General features: G+C 38.7%; 1 long non-coding RNA gene across 2 annotated transcripts; it reads left to right on the top strand.

The window, feature by feature from the left end:
* Positions 1 to 5,553: 5,553 nt before the first annotated feature.
* On the top strand, positions 5,554 to 12,855 carry LOC114052058. 2 transcript variants are annotated; one of them, XR_003570215.1, is made up of 5 exons: positions 5,554 to 5,624; positions 7,462 to 7,550; positions 12,008 to 12,048; positions 12,136 to 12,311; positions 12,819 to 12,855. It is a non-coding gene; the product is annotated as an uncharacterized LOC114052058 (long non-coding RNA). The 2 variants fall into 2 exon arrangements; XR_003570216.1 differs by lacking the exon at positions 5,554 to 5,624 and adding an exon at positions 6,150 to 6,225.
* The last annotated feature ends 92 nt before the right edge of the window (positions 12,856 to 12,947 follow it).

Below are 12,947 nucleotides of genomic sequence, written 5' to 3'. Positions count from 1 at the left end.
GACAGGTACAAAAACAGTAACAGGAATATTGCAATGATCAACTGTGAAAGACTTGGCCACCCTGATCAAGACAGTGATCCAGGACAATGCCAGGGCACCCATGATGAAGAATTCTATCTGCCTCCAAAGAGAACTGTTGAACTCTCAGTACAGACTGAAGCATACTTTTTTTTTCCACTTTATTTTTCTTGCTTTTTTGTGTGTTTTCTTTTGCATCATGGCTAACATGGAAATATATTTTGCACGACTTCACACTTATAACTCTTTTTATATGTCATAAGTCAACATAGTATATTGGTTTAAACATTTTCCTCATTGAAATAACTTTCAAACTGTAGAGTTAATTATTCACCTCTAAATATCTGCAATATAATTGATATATTGCTTGCCTTCTCAAAGGCTGGAGGAATGGTGGGAGAGAATTTGGGACTCAATTTTTAAAAACTGAATGTTAAAAATCTTCAGTGGAGCTGGGAAATATTTAACAAGATAAATTTAAAATTTTTTAAATTTAGGATTTAAATTTTTTTTTAAATTAAAAAAAATTGTACAAAAGCCAGAAGCAAAGGTAGGTAACTGAGAATGTATACAAAACGTGAATGTTACGGTCCTATAAAGAATAGTGTCAAGAGCACTAATGCTCAGAATGAACTGAGGTTGCCAAAGAAATGTTAAGGCAGTGTAAAAGGTAGGAAAGGAAGATATTAGTAGATTTTTGTCTGCTTTTCTCCCTTATTTGAAGTAGTTTATGGCTTATCTATTCTATACTACCTTAGGTCAGTCAGTCAACATTTATTAAGCACCTACTATGTGCCAGGCACTGTGACAACTGCTGGGGATACAAAAAGAGGAAAAAGATAATCCCTGTCCATCCATAGAATATATCAACATACCAATTTATGACATTTACCCTCAATAGGAAATTGAGTTTGGGAAATAAAATGTTGGGTATTTTAGACTTGTTCTCTCAATAGTTTAATTTTCATTTCCTTTTTAAAATTATTTTTAACAGCAGAAAGGGACTTAAGAGATTGTCTAGTTATAGGGCCATTTATCTACAGCTAGAAGGGTTCTCAAAGGTCATCTAGTACAGCCCCTTCATTTTATTTTATTTTTATTTTTTTAATATAATTTAATTTTTAGGCAGTTGGGGATAAGTGACTTGCCCGGGGTCACACAGTTAGTGTCTAGTGTTTGATCTGAGGTGGGATTTGAACTCAGGTCCTTCCTGACTTAAGGGTTGGTGCTCTATCCATTGCGCCACCTAGCTGCCACCTAGCTGCCCCCCTCTCCCCCTCATTTTATAAAGGAAGAAATGAAGATCCTGAGGCACAAAATTTTTGATCCAGGTCACACAGGTAAGAAATACTTGCTTTACCCCTGAAGAAGCACAGGATCATTAGATGGCAAAAAAAATAGTTTGTTTATTCTCGCACACAACTAGTTAGTGGTATATCCAGGGCCTAAATTCTGGTCTTAAATTCTTTCCACTATAAATCACTACCATCTATCTGTCCAAGCAGTGTGTTCATTCACATAATCTTAAGGGAGGAAAGAACTTTGCATCAGTTGCTCCATTCTGTTTCAGATGCCACTATTCTAAAATAAATATCCCAGACTACAACAGCTCCCTCATTCCTAAAGTGATCTGAAAGTATGTCTTTGTTTAGTGGGACCAGCTACAGAAATGCAGTGTTTTGTGTTTTTTTTCAATGTCATAAGTCAACATAAACATTTTCCTCATTGAAATAACTTTCAAACTGTAGAGTTAATTATTCACGACTAAACATCTGCATTCAGAAAATATTTATTAGATGAGGCACTGTGCAATGTATTCAGTAAACTCAGCGGTGATTTACCATTCACTTTGTTCTATTTTTGTTGTTCAGTTGTTTTTGACTCTTTGTGACCCCATTTTGGGGTTTTCTTGGCAAAAATACTGGAGTGGTTTGCCATTTCCTTCTCTAGCTCCTTTGACAGATGAGGAACTGAGGCAAACAAGGTTAAGTGACTTGTCCAAGGTCACACTACTGGTGTCTGAGGCAGGATTTGAACTCATGAAGATGAGTGTTCCTGATTCCAAACCCAGTGCTCTATCCACTTTGCCACCCAGCTGCCCGCTTTATTGGCTCAATTCAATTCAACAAACATTTATTAAGCACCTGCTTATGTGCCAGGCACTATTCTAAGCACTAAGGATACAAATACCTCATTTCTGTTTTATTAATTAATTTTTTTTAGGCAATTGGGGTTAAGTGACTTGCCCAGGGTCACACAGCTAGTAAGGATCAAGTGTTTAGTCTGAGGGCAGATTTGAATTCAGGTCCTCCTGACTTCAGGACCGGTGCTCTATCCACTGTGCCACCTAGCTGCCCCCTCATTTCTGTTTTTAAAAGTATGTCTTATTGACACTTTTTGTTTTTACATCAGTCATTTCTGCATTTGTCTCCCCTGAATGAACTCCCCCTAGAAATAAAAAGTTAAAGACATCTAATAGTGTATCTGACAATGGATACAACATTCTGCCTCTGCAGTTCACCACATTTGTAGTGAGAAGAAGGAGGCATGTTTCATTATCTCTTCTCAAGGACCAAGACTGGTTATTGTAATTACTCAGAGTTCATTTTTCTCTCTGTATTCTTTACATTTACATTACAGTTATTACTGTGTCTGTATGTAGCTATAAAGATCCATACACACATACATTAAAGCTTTTGTGATTCTGCTGTGCTTCCCTCTGCATCAGTCTGTATGTCTGTATTTCTCTGAATTCCTCATTTCTTTGACAAAACATCCCATTACGCCCCCTAAGCTGCAGTTTGTTCAGTCATTCCCTCACTGATGGGCACCCATTTTATTTCCCAGTTCTTTGCTATCCTCCTTCACAAAAAAAAGGACTACTATGAAAATTTTGGTATATATTAATTAGACTTTTCCTTCTTTTTTCATTTTACCTAGGGAGATCCCATCTTTGGTCAAAAAATATAAACGCTTTAGTCACTTTTTCCTTACATAATTCCAAATTGATTTCCCTAAGGTTCTTAACCTGGGGTCCTGAGAACTTGTAAAAAAAAAATATTTTGAGTGCTGTATAATTGGTGCATTATAATTGGTTTCCTTTTTTTTATTTTTCTTTTTTTTGTTTCCTTTTCAATTCTGTGCATTTTATTTTATGCATTTAAAAAATCCTGAGAAGGGATCCATAGGTCTCATTAGACTACCAGAGGGATCCATAACATTAAAGAAAAAAAAAGGTTAAAAGCCACTGCCTTTATAAGGATTGAATCAACTCACAGCTCCACCAAGAGTGTATGAGTATGCCTGTTTCCCCACAGCCCCTCCAGCATTAGCTATTTCTAGTTTTTTGTTCTCTTTACCAACTTGCTGGGTGTGAGGTAAAACATCAGTGTCCTTTTAATATGCACTTTGCAGATTAGTTATTTGGAGCATTTTTAAAAATCTAGTCTTTGAGAGTTTGCAATTCTACTTTTGAAAACTGTTCATATCTTTTGACCATTCAATTCTGAAGTCAAAGGTCCTAAAATCATATCCTCCTGCCTCTGACACTTATGACCTGTATGACCTTGGTAAAGTCACCTAACCTTTATGGGTCTCAATGTCCTCATCTGTAAAATAAGGGAGTTGGATTAAATGGCCCCTTTTAAATTCTGGATCATTAATCTTATTGGGAAACTAACACCTTGTTTCCATTAGAATAGGTAATAAGGTAGTGAATGTGGAAGTTTTACTAGAAGGAATCAAACGACAATCAAAACAGCTTTAAGAATTACATATTTAATATATATTTAAAAAGAAAAGCAAGGCCTACATAGTATTCATAGTTTCATGCACAATCATCTTTTTCTGTTCTATGTATCTATGGAAATGCTCATTTCAATTGGTGTTTGTTACATCAGAATAAAATGAACCAATATAAAGAACATAGAAGCTTTACAGCCTGAGTTATTTAGGCTCTAACAAGCATTCAAGTCCAAAACCAAATATATAGACTTCTATGTTCGTAAACTTTACCATAGATTACTTCATTTGAGCCACACAAGCTACCCATGAGGTAGGTACAACAGACATTATAGCTCCATTTTATAGATGAGAAAACTGAGGATCAGTAACTTCCCAGTGGTCACAGAGGTCGTTAAATATCAGCGATAAGATCTGAACGCAAGTATTCCTGACCCCAAGTCCAATATTATCATATTTACCATACACAGGGCAGTTAGGTAGTTCAACGGATCAGAGTGTCAGGCCTAGAGTCAGAAAGACTCATCTTCATGGGTTCAAATACATCCTCAGACACTTATTAGGTGGGCAAGTCACTTAACCCTGTTTGCCTCAGTTTCCTCATCTGTAAAATAAGAGAGGGAAGAAAATGGCAAATCACATCTTTGACAAGTAAATAAGAGTTGGACATGACTAAATAACAACCAAAAAACTTCCAAGTCTTAAGAGAGTGCCACTGATGAAAGAAACCGAGGATTTTTGGGAATCCAGCACAATACAGTGTTTCCTATGTGGGCCTCTTGAAGTTTTTATTAAACAAACAAACAAAAAACTACAAACTATGATCATACGATGTATATGGGGAGGAAACTAGGGGCTGGGAAGAAGACACTTACAAATATTTCCCTAGATCTGTGTAAAAAAGCATGATCATAGCCAAAGCTTTTGAAAATAGACTGCTCCTCTCCGCCAGAATAGAAACAACTGCAGGGGAATGTCGATATTGGACTGGGCACGTTTACCTTCCTGTGAATAAATCAATGATACTTCAAGCATGACCAGTGTTACAGTTACATTTGTAACTAACATTTATATTTTTATTTTATATTTACATTTACGCGTTTATATTTTACTCAACTTAGTAAAGATGTAATTTAGCCCTTTAAGTGAACTTTTTTTTTTTTAAACTGACAGGGCAGATACATAGTTACAGAGCTCTAATAAGACACCCAAGTAGAAGCATGACCCCAGACGTATTACTGTTCTCAGTGCCTCAGGTTCCAAATATGTGGTGGAGGAAGAATAATTCAAACTGGGGATGTTCAGAGTGATGACTCTGATTACAGTCCCGTATGGAGTACGTAAGGCTGAGGGGAAAAGTTAGTTCATTCTTGTGCCTCCCCGCAATGCCTGTGGGGAATATGTGTTGGCCTTCTCCCAGGCCGGACGTCCTTCTTCAGTGGGGAAATAGTGGGGGTTGTGGTGGGGGTGGCGGATGATTCGGGGTGGGGTGGGGAGAGCTCTGGGTGTGTCCAGTGCTGGTGAGGCAGCCGGTCCATCCTGGTCCCCGCTCAGGGCAGGCTGACCTAGTGCGACTGCTGCACAGGGAGTGAGCAGGTGAGAGAGAGGGGACGGGAGGGAATGGGGGTTTATGGGGACGGGGCCAAAGGAAAGAGTTTGAACTCAGCCAATCGCTGGCACTAGTTCCGAAGGAGGTGGAGGGAGGAGGCCTCTGGCGTAGGGGTCAAGGACATGAGCCCTCCCACTGAGCACAGGTATTCATCATCCCAACACTTCTCTCCACACCCTGGACTTCTAAGGGTCGGCAGGGAGGAGTGAAAAGTGCTGGGAAGACTGGCCTGTTTTATCCACAGAACCAGGAGGAGGTGAGTTTGGGGAAGAAGTGTAGGTGATAACTCACCTGGAAAGAAACCGAGCTACCTGATAGGAGCCTTTTGAGTTTGTGGAAGAGACTGTAAGCTTACGCATTAATTACTGTTGTTACAAGTCGTTTTTGGTGGATAGTGATGGGAGGTCATGACCTGTGATTTTATTTGTATGGGGAACTCTTTATGACCAACTGCCGTGTCTTCATGGTCATGCAGCTGTTTAGTCTCAGAAGCAGCGCTTTCTGACTCCAAAGCTGAGTGGAACTCCATCTGTTGTGTCTGGCTGTCTCTTGGTAAATAATAATAGCACTTTGGTAAGAGGTGTGATTCTGGGAACTCAGGGGGCTGCTGTTTGGTGTGGAGGTTACCTCAGCCTGTTACTGGGAGCCCAGATCACCTGGGTCAGCTTGGAATCAAAACACTGACCAGTGGAAAGAGTGCTGGTTTTGGACCTGGGTTAAAATATTGCCTGCTTAGGTAACAACTAATCTGAATTTCACTTTTTTTCTTCCTATGTGAAATGAGAGGATTGGACTAAGATGACTTCTACATCTGTGATCTTATGAAAAATGAGCAAGTATTTCCTGAATTTCATTAGGTGCAACTGATTACAAGTTTAAAATAAAATAAAAATTAACCCCCTACTAACCTAACCAGGTGTTCTGTTTTGTAGCATTCTTTATTTCTTATGGCATTCTAAAACCCCATGACCCTGAGAAAACCTTAAGAAAAAAAAATTTAGAACATATGTAGAAATAGATTATATATGTGTACTCTGTTCCTGTCTCTCAGAAGTCTCCCTTCCGTGTATTTGCTAAGTTTGCTCTTTGACTCTCCATTCTGTAATAAGGAATGTAATGTAGAAAAGGATTTCACAGAACCACCCATCTCCCCCCACCCCCCACCCTCCCCCATACACACACTCACACACACATAAAAGTATTTTCCTTTTGGCTTTAGGTTCTCTATTGAAAAGCACCTTTTAAGAAAACATAATCAAATTCTGTTACAAGGTAGAGAAAAGCAGCAGATCATAGGATCTTCAATTTTAAATTATCACGCATGTAGTAACTTGCATTTACACTGCACTTTAAGGTTTGCAAAGTGCTTTCTCTGCAATCACCCTAATGAGGTAATTCAAGAATTATGCCCATTTTTCAGATGAGTAAAACTGATGCTTTGGGAGGTTGAGTAATTTATGGTCTCACAGGATAACCAGAGAATTAGGAAGAATGCAAACCCAACTCTTCTGACTCCATGTCCAGTATTCTTTCTATTATAACAGTATACTTTCTACTATAACATTTATTGATGTAATCTGCTGCATTTTGAAAAAAGTTATTTAATGCTTGCATGTGTTTTTGGTTTTTTATTTATTTCAATATAGTTTATTTCAATTTATTTCAATATAATTTCAGACCTAAACATCTGAAGTTCATGTTCTGTTTTGTTTGTCAAATTTCTTATATTTATTATAAAATACTTAAGCCCTTTTCTTACTACTTCCCAAATCCCACATCAATGCAAGTTTCAAATGCGAAGAATGTAGGTAGACAGGTGCTTCATTGATTTAAATTGTATTTTAAAAGAAAACATCCTTTGATTTTTTTTTCCAGTTCAAACTAATATTGGCTGAATGCTGTAAACATTGCTTTTTGTAATAGTAAACAATAGTATTTCAGAGATGGGCTTTCCCAAGGTCCCTACTCTGAAAGGGCAATGTTCTTTACCAGTGTTTACTTCTGCCTCTACTTTCATGGAATCAAACCTTAGGTGACACAGCAAGAGTCCAGTATCTGAATATTGATGGTTGTTTGAAAACATATCTTTGCAGGAGAGTAATACAAATAAGGAACATTATCCTGATTCTTCTTCCATTTTTACTGTGTTGGATTTTCATCTCTTCCATGGGACAGACCCACAGTAAGTCATCTACAATACTGTGCAAGGGATAACAATATCATAGCCTTTCCTATGCAAGTGTGAAAGGAGACAAACAATTATAGTTATGGCACAGATTTGGCAATGTGCTAATTGTGAGGAGAAGACTGACTGGTTATTGTTCCAAATGGACCTTATGGGACTTTATAAAGCCCTTGTAGAAGATTTCACTATGTGTATATAGAGAGAAAGAGAGTTAGGTACCTCTGTCTATAGCCATATGTATGCATTTTCCTTGTTTCATTAAATGAGAATTTTGGAATGTACAAATTTTCTCATGTAGCCACAGAATGAATTTTTTAAAATTTAGTTTTGTTTTTTGTGGGGAAGGAATGGGATAGGGAGAAAACTATCAGTTTCCAAACAACCATTTTCCTCAGGTTTTTTTGATCTGTTTGCTAATTTCCTAAAAATAGAGTGACCTGAAATGCCTTGAATTAAAACCAAATTCTACACTGGTAATCTGTCAGAGTTTAGTTTGAATGAATAAATTATGCCTGGTAGAAAGCAGTAGAAGCAGTTGTTAGTGTAATTTTAAACTCTCCCAGTGAAGTTAATAGGGAGAAAGAAGCAACAAACACAAGAAACCTCATTGTCTGAGAAACTAGATCTTTCTGAATGAGGCCAGTGCCCTGTTGAGCACCCAGTGGAACAGCTGCCCAGGGGATTCTGTGAAACAGAGGGTCAAAAGCAAAAGTTTCATTCTTTTTTTTCTTCCTTTTTTTGTGGTGGGTCTTCCCATATCACCCAGTTTGGAAGTACAGCTGCTCCACATGGGCCCAGTCCCACTACTAATTGAGAAAGAAGCGTTGACTTGCTCAATTTCTGATCTGGGTTGGTTCACTCCTCCTTAGACTTCTTGGTGGTCCCCTGCTACTGGGGACTCACTATATTGATGCTGGACTTAGTGTGGACGCCTGATCAGATTTAGACCTATTACAGCTTAGAACTCCCAAACTCAAGTGATCCTCCAGCCTCATGCCCACCCCAGGCCCTCCCAGGAACAGAAATTACAGATAGGGACCACCATGTACCACCAGCAGCAAAAGTTTCTAGAAAGCACAGTGCTTTGGGATCTTTTGGACTCATACTCGATGAATGAATGCATGAATAACCTCAAAACAAGGTCTTCCCAGTAATTTTTATAACCCAAGTTTAAAGGGTATGCCTCAGGAATCTGAAAGAAGTTTTCAATTCATTTTAGCATTTGACACTTCCAATTTTGGGATTCTATGACTGTGGAGTGCAATAAAATCAAAACAATTGTTTCCAAACCAGGCTGTGGAAGTTACCTTAGGAAACTCCACTTGTAAGTAGAGCAGAGCAAATAAGGCAATATGATCAAATTCTGTTTTAACTCTTGCATCCTCTTTAAGAACCATTTTAAAATATTTAAAATACATACAGACATTATATATCAGCCTTCAAGGCCATGTAGGGTTATCACACAGAAAGCTGGTGGCCAATTTTTTTCCACTTGGTGAAACCAAAGAAGATAAGCTTAAGTTGCTGTGTGGGGGAGTTGGGTCAGCTTTAAGGAAGACCTTTGTGCTGGTAAGGGTTGTGAGACCCTGAAGTAGGTAATAGAAAGGAATTGGGGTTCCTCTAAAGGTTGTTAAAGAGAAAAGCTTACTTGTGTAAAGAGGGACATCCTGGTACCTCCCCAGTAGTACCTTGATGCTTTGCTCCAGCTTTGTTTCTTCAGAAAGGGCAAACAAACTATAATGAAGACACAAGGTACCAGGATCCTCTTTTCAACAATTTTCTAGGAGGGTTTAAGTATGATCTTGCAGCAGAGACAGTGATCTCTCAAAAATATAGCCCTGGGATTCTATCCTCTAAGTTACCATTGTTTTATCCCCCCAGTAAGAGATAATATAATTTCTAGTGAGGCAGTGTGGTATAGTGATCCTCTGATCCACCTCTCTAGGTGGCTCAGGAAGACTGAGTCCAGGATCTGCCTCTGATATATATTGGTTGTGTGACCCAGGCAAGGCACTGACCCTTTCAGTGCCCCCTAGACAACTTTCTAACACTCTCTAAGTTATAGAGCAGCTGCCAGTATGCATTTGTGGAGGAATTTTCCATTCCAGGAATACGCTACACCAGTGTAGTCACAGATCCTATGAGACACAGACGGGGGGGGGGGGGAAGAGAGAGAGAGAGAGAGAGAGAGAGAATCAGAGAGAGAGAGAGAAGGAAAAGGAGACAGAGACAGAGATATAGACATGAGAGAGAATTCTTTTTAAAATTGAGAAGGCAAGCAATATGATATCAATTATGCATGTGAAATCATGCAAAACATTTCCATATTAACTATGTCACAAAACACCAGAAAAGTAAAGTGAAAAATTATGTTTCAGTTTGCCCTCAGAGTTCATCATCAGTTCTGAGAGAGGTTTCTAACTGATGAAGGGGACATGATAGTTTTCTTCAAGTACTTGAAAGTATAGTGGAGGGCTCAACCCAGAGAGCATGAATGGATTTGAGCTGAGCTCCTCTGGCCACTTAAGGGGACACATGTGCTCAGAGCTGAAGGACTTTGGAATGATACAAACAATTTTTAGTCCCATAAGGGCAACAGACTTCCTCTTGGAGGATGGGGTAGAACAGCAATCCTATGATGCATATTTTTAGCGTTTGAAACAACTTCATGAGTTTGAGAGGTCCATCATTCTTAAGTCCCTCAATCAAGCTGATAGGCTGCAGGTGCTGCTTTCTGCCTTCTCAGAGAAGATGAGCGCTGACAGAAAGATAAGCCAAACCATAACTCCAAAGAACTTGAGGACTCTATCTCCAGATGGCTGTTTAGTTACCTATACTCGGGAAAAGAAACACAAGCAGAAGAGGCAGCCAGAGACCTGAGGTCCAGGCTCAGACTCACATAAGCCAAACATATGACTACTGCAATGTGTGAACAGCTTCCATAACTGTGGGGGATGTGGTACAAAGGAAGATGAATCATCTCTCCACACCACAGAATGTCTAAGAGAAAGCTTCCAAAAAGTTTCCACACATTTGGCTGATAGGAAGAGAAAGAGGATCAGAGAAGCAGAGTCACTCCAATTAAATGTGGCTGAGTGGGCCACAGTGACGTAGTCCTCTCCCTTGCTGCCCTCACAGGGACCAAAGGGTTGCTGTGTCACCCCCAAATACTTCAGCTCTGAATGCATGCCTGGGGAACTCAACTCAAGTCCACATTTACTCCAGGGGAGGGGTCTTGCTACAAAAGGCTGTAATATAGAAAAATAATCACATTTATTCATTTTAGTCACAGAAAACAGAACCAGGAGTAATGAGAGGTAAGAGGAAAATTTAGGCTTGATATGACCCCTCTCCACCCAAAAAATCTCTTAATGATTAGGGTTAACTGAAAGGTAAAGTGGGCTACCTCAGGTGATAGTAGCTGCTCCTCCACTGGAGGCCTTCCAGCAAAAATAGGATTTGTCTGAAGGGTTATAGTGAGGAATCTTTTAGGGGTATGATCTTTCTGGGTTTCTGGAGTTGCACTTTGTTCAGTAAGCATGATGGAGTGAAACAGTGTTATGGGAAATGAGGAGAATGTTACATATAGCCTTTTCTTGTAGAGAACTTACAATCTAAATGAGACATTTTAAATTAATTTTATTAATATCATTTTTATTTTAATAATATAATCTTAATTTTTATTTAATTTTAAAAATATCAATGACAAAAATAATGTAATATCTAGTATTTAGATGATGCTTTTTAGGGTTTATAAAATGTTCTTTTTGCATGTTATCTCATTCAGTTCTCACAACAATCCTGTGAAATAAGTGCAAACATTATCCCTGTTTTTTACAGATGGGGTAACTGAGGCTGAGAGAGTTTAAATGACTTGACCAGAGTCATGCAGCTATTAAGTGTCCGAGGCAAGATTCAAATTCAGATCTTGACAATATCCACTGTACCACCTTGCTGTCTAAGTTAGATATGTGACAAATAACAATATAAAACTTAAGAATCAGACAACAAGATGAGAACATAGCTAGCATGAATCTAGGGTAGCTAGGTGGCACAGTGTATAGAGTGCCAGACCTGGAATCAGGAAGATCTGAGTTCAAATGCACATTGGCTGTGTGATCCTGGGCAAGTCACTTAACCCTATTTGCCTAATTTTCCTCATCTGTAAAATGAGCTGGAGAAAGAAATGGCAAGTCACTCTAGTATCTTTGCCAAGAAAATACCAAATGGGGTCACAAAGAATCAAACAAGACGGAAACAACTGAACAGCAAAATCCGTAAATTTATGTAGAACTTTAAGGTTTGTCAGTGTATTCTTCTCACAATATTGGAACAAGTGGTTCCTGCAGGGGAGTAGTAGGAAATAAGATTGAATGGATAAGGTAGGACCTGATTATAAAGGATTTTAATTGCCAAGGTCACATTTTTTTTTTTTTTTGCATTTCATCCTGCAGGTGCCAGGAAAACATTGAAAGATTTTGAGCAGGGGATTGAGGTAATGTCTTTTAGGAAGATTAATGTGGTGGCAGTGTTAAGATTTTCCACAAAGGTAGTTTCATTCGCTCCTCCCTGTCATTCTTAGGTCTGGCAGCATTCTAGTCCACGGGCGTGAGTGCAGCCTAAGGTATACAAGAGGCTTCTCTAGGTTGGTACAGCATGTTCCTGCTCAAATGGTAGGCAGCCTCAGAAAGCCACATTGATGGATGAGGATTTATCTGTTGCTAGCAGAAAATTCCATTGGCTCGACTCATTTAATAGGTTGGTACCCTTTCTGGACTTCAGTTTCTTCAAATGTAAAATGAAGAAGCTAGACTAGATAATCTCTAAGGTCCTTCCAGCTTTAAATCCTGTGAACCCATGAAAATTCAAGGAAATTTGGTGTGATAAAAAAAGGACATCACAGATTTAACACTTTTAATGGGTGATTATTCCTTGAGAGGAGTTGAGCCTCAGTGTAAACTGAGGCAATGACTACTATGAGATAGAAAGCATAATTGTACTAGTTACTTAAGACCACACTTATTGAGTTGTGTGAGTGACACATTTAGTTCCTTGGTGATTTTTATATAGTTTGTGAAGAAACAGCCCCTACCTTCAAGATGCTTAAGATTCCTAAGAGAGACAGGGATTATTCAACTGATAACCTAATTTACTCGTTAAAAACTAAGTTGCTGAATATTCAAAAATTTTATATAGGAGATCAGAGATCATAGGAATTAGAGTTGGCCAGGGACATAGAGATCCTCTAATTCTCTCATTTTACAGATAAGAAAAACTAAGGCCAGGAAAGGACTGCCTGAGGTCACAAAGCAGGTAACTAGCCAACCTAGAATTTGAACCTGGGTAGGCTAACTCCAAAATCAACATTTTTTTTCCTGTGTCTATATATTTGCA

This window comes from Vombatus ursinus, unplaced genomic scaffold, assembly GCF_900497805.2.
Source record: "Vombatus ursinus unplaced genomic scaffold, bare-nosed wombat genome assembly UNPS02014807.1, whole genome shotgun sequence".
Lineage (NCBI taxonomy): Eukaryota > Metazoa > Chordata > Mammalia > Diprotodontia > Vombatidae > Vombatus > Vombatus ursinus.
This window is presented reverse-complemented; position numbering and strand designations above follow the sequence as displayed.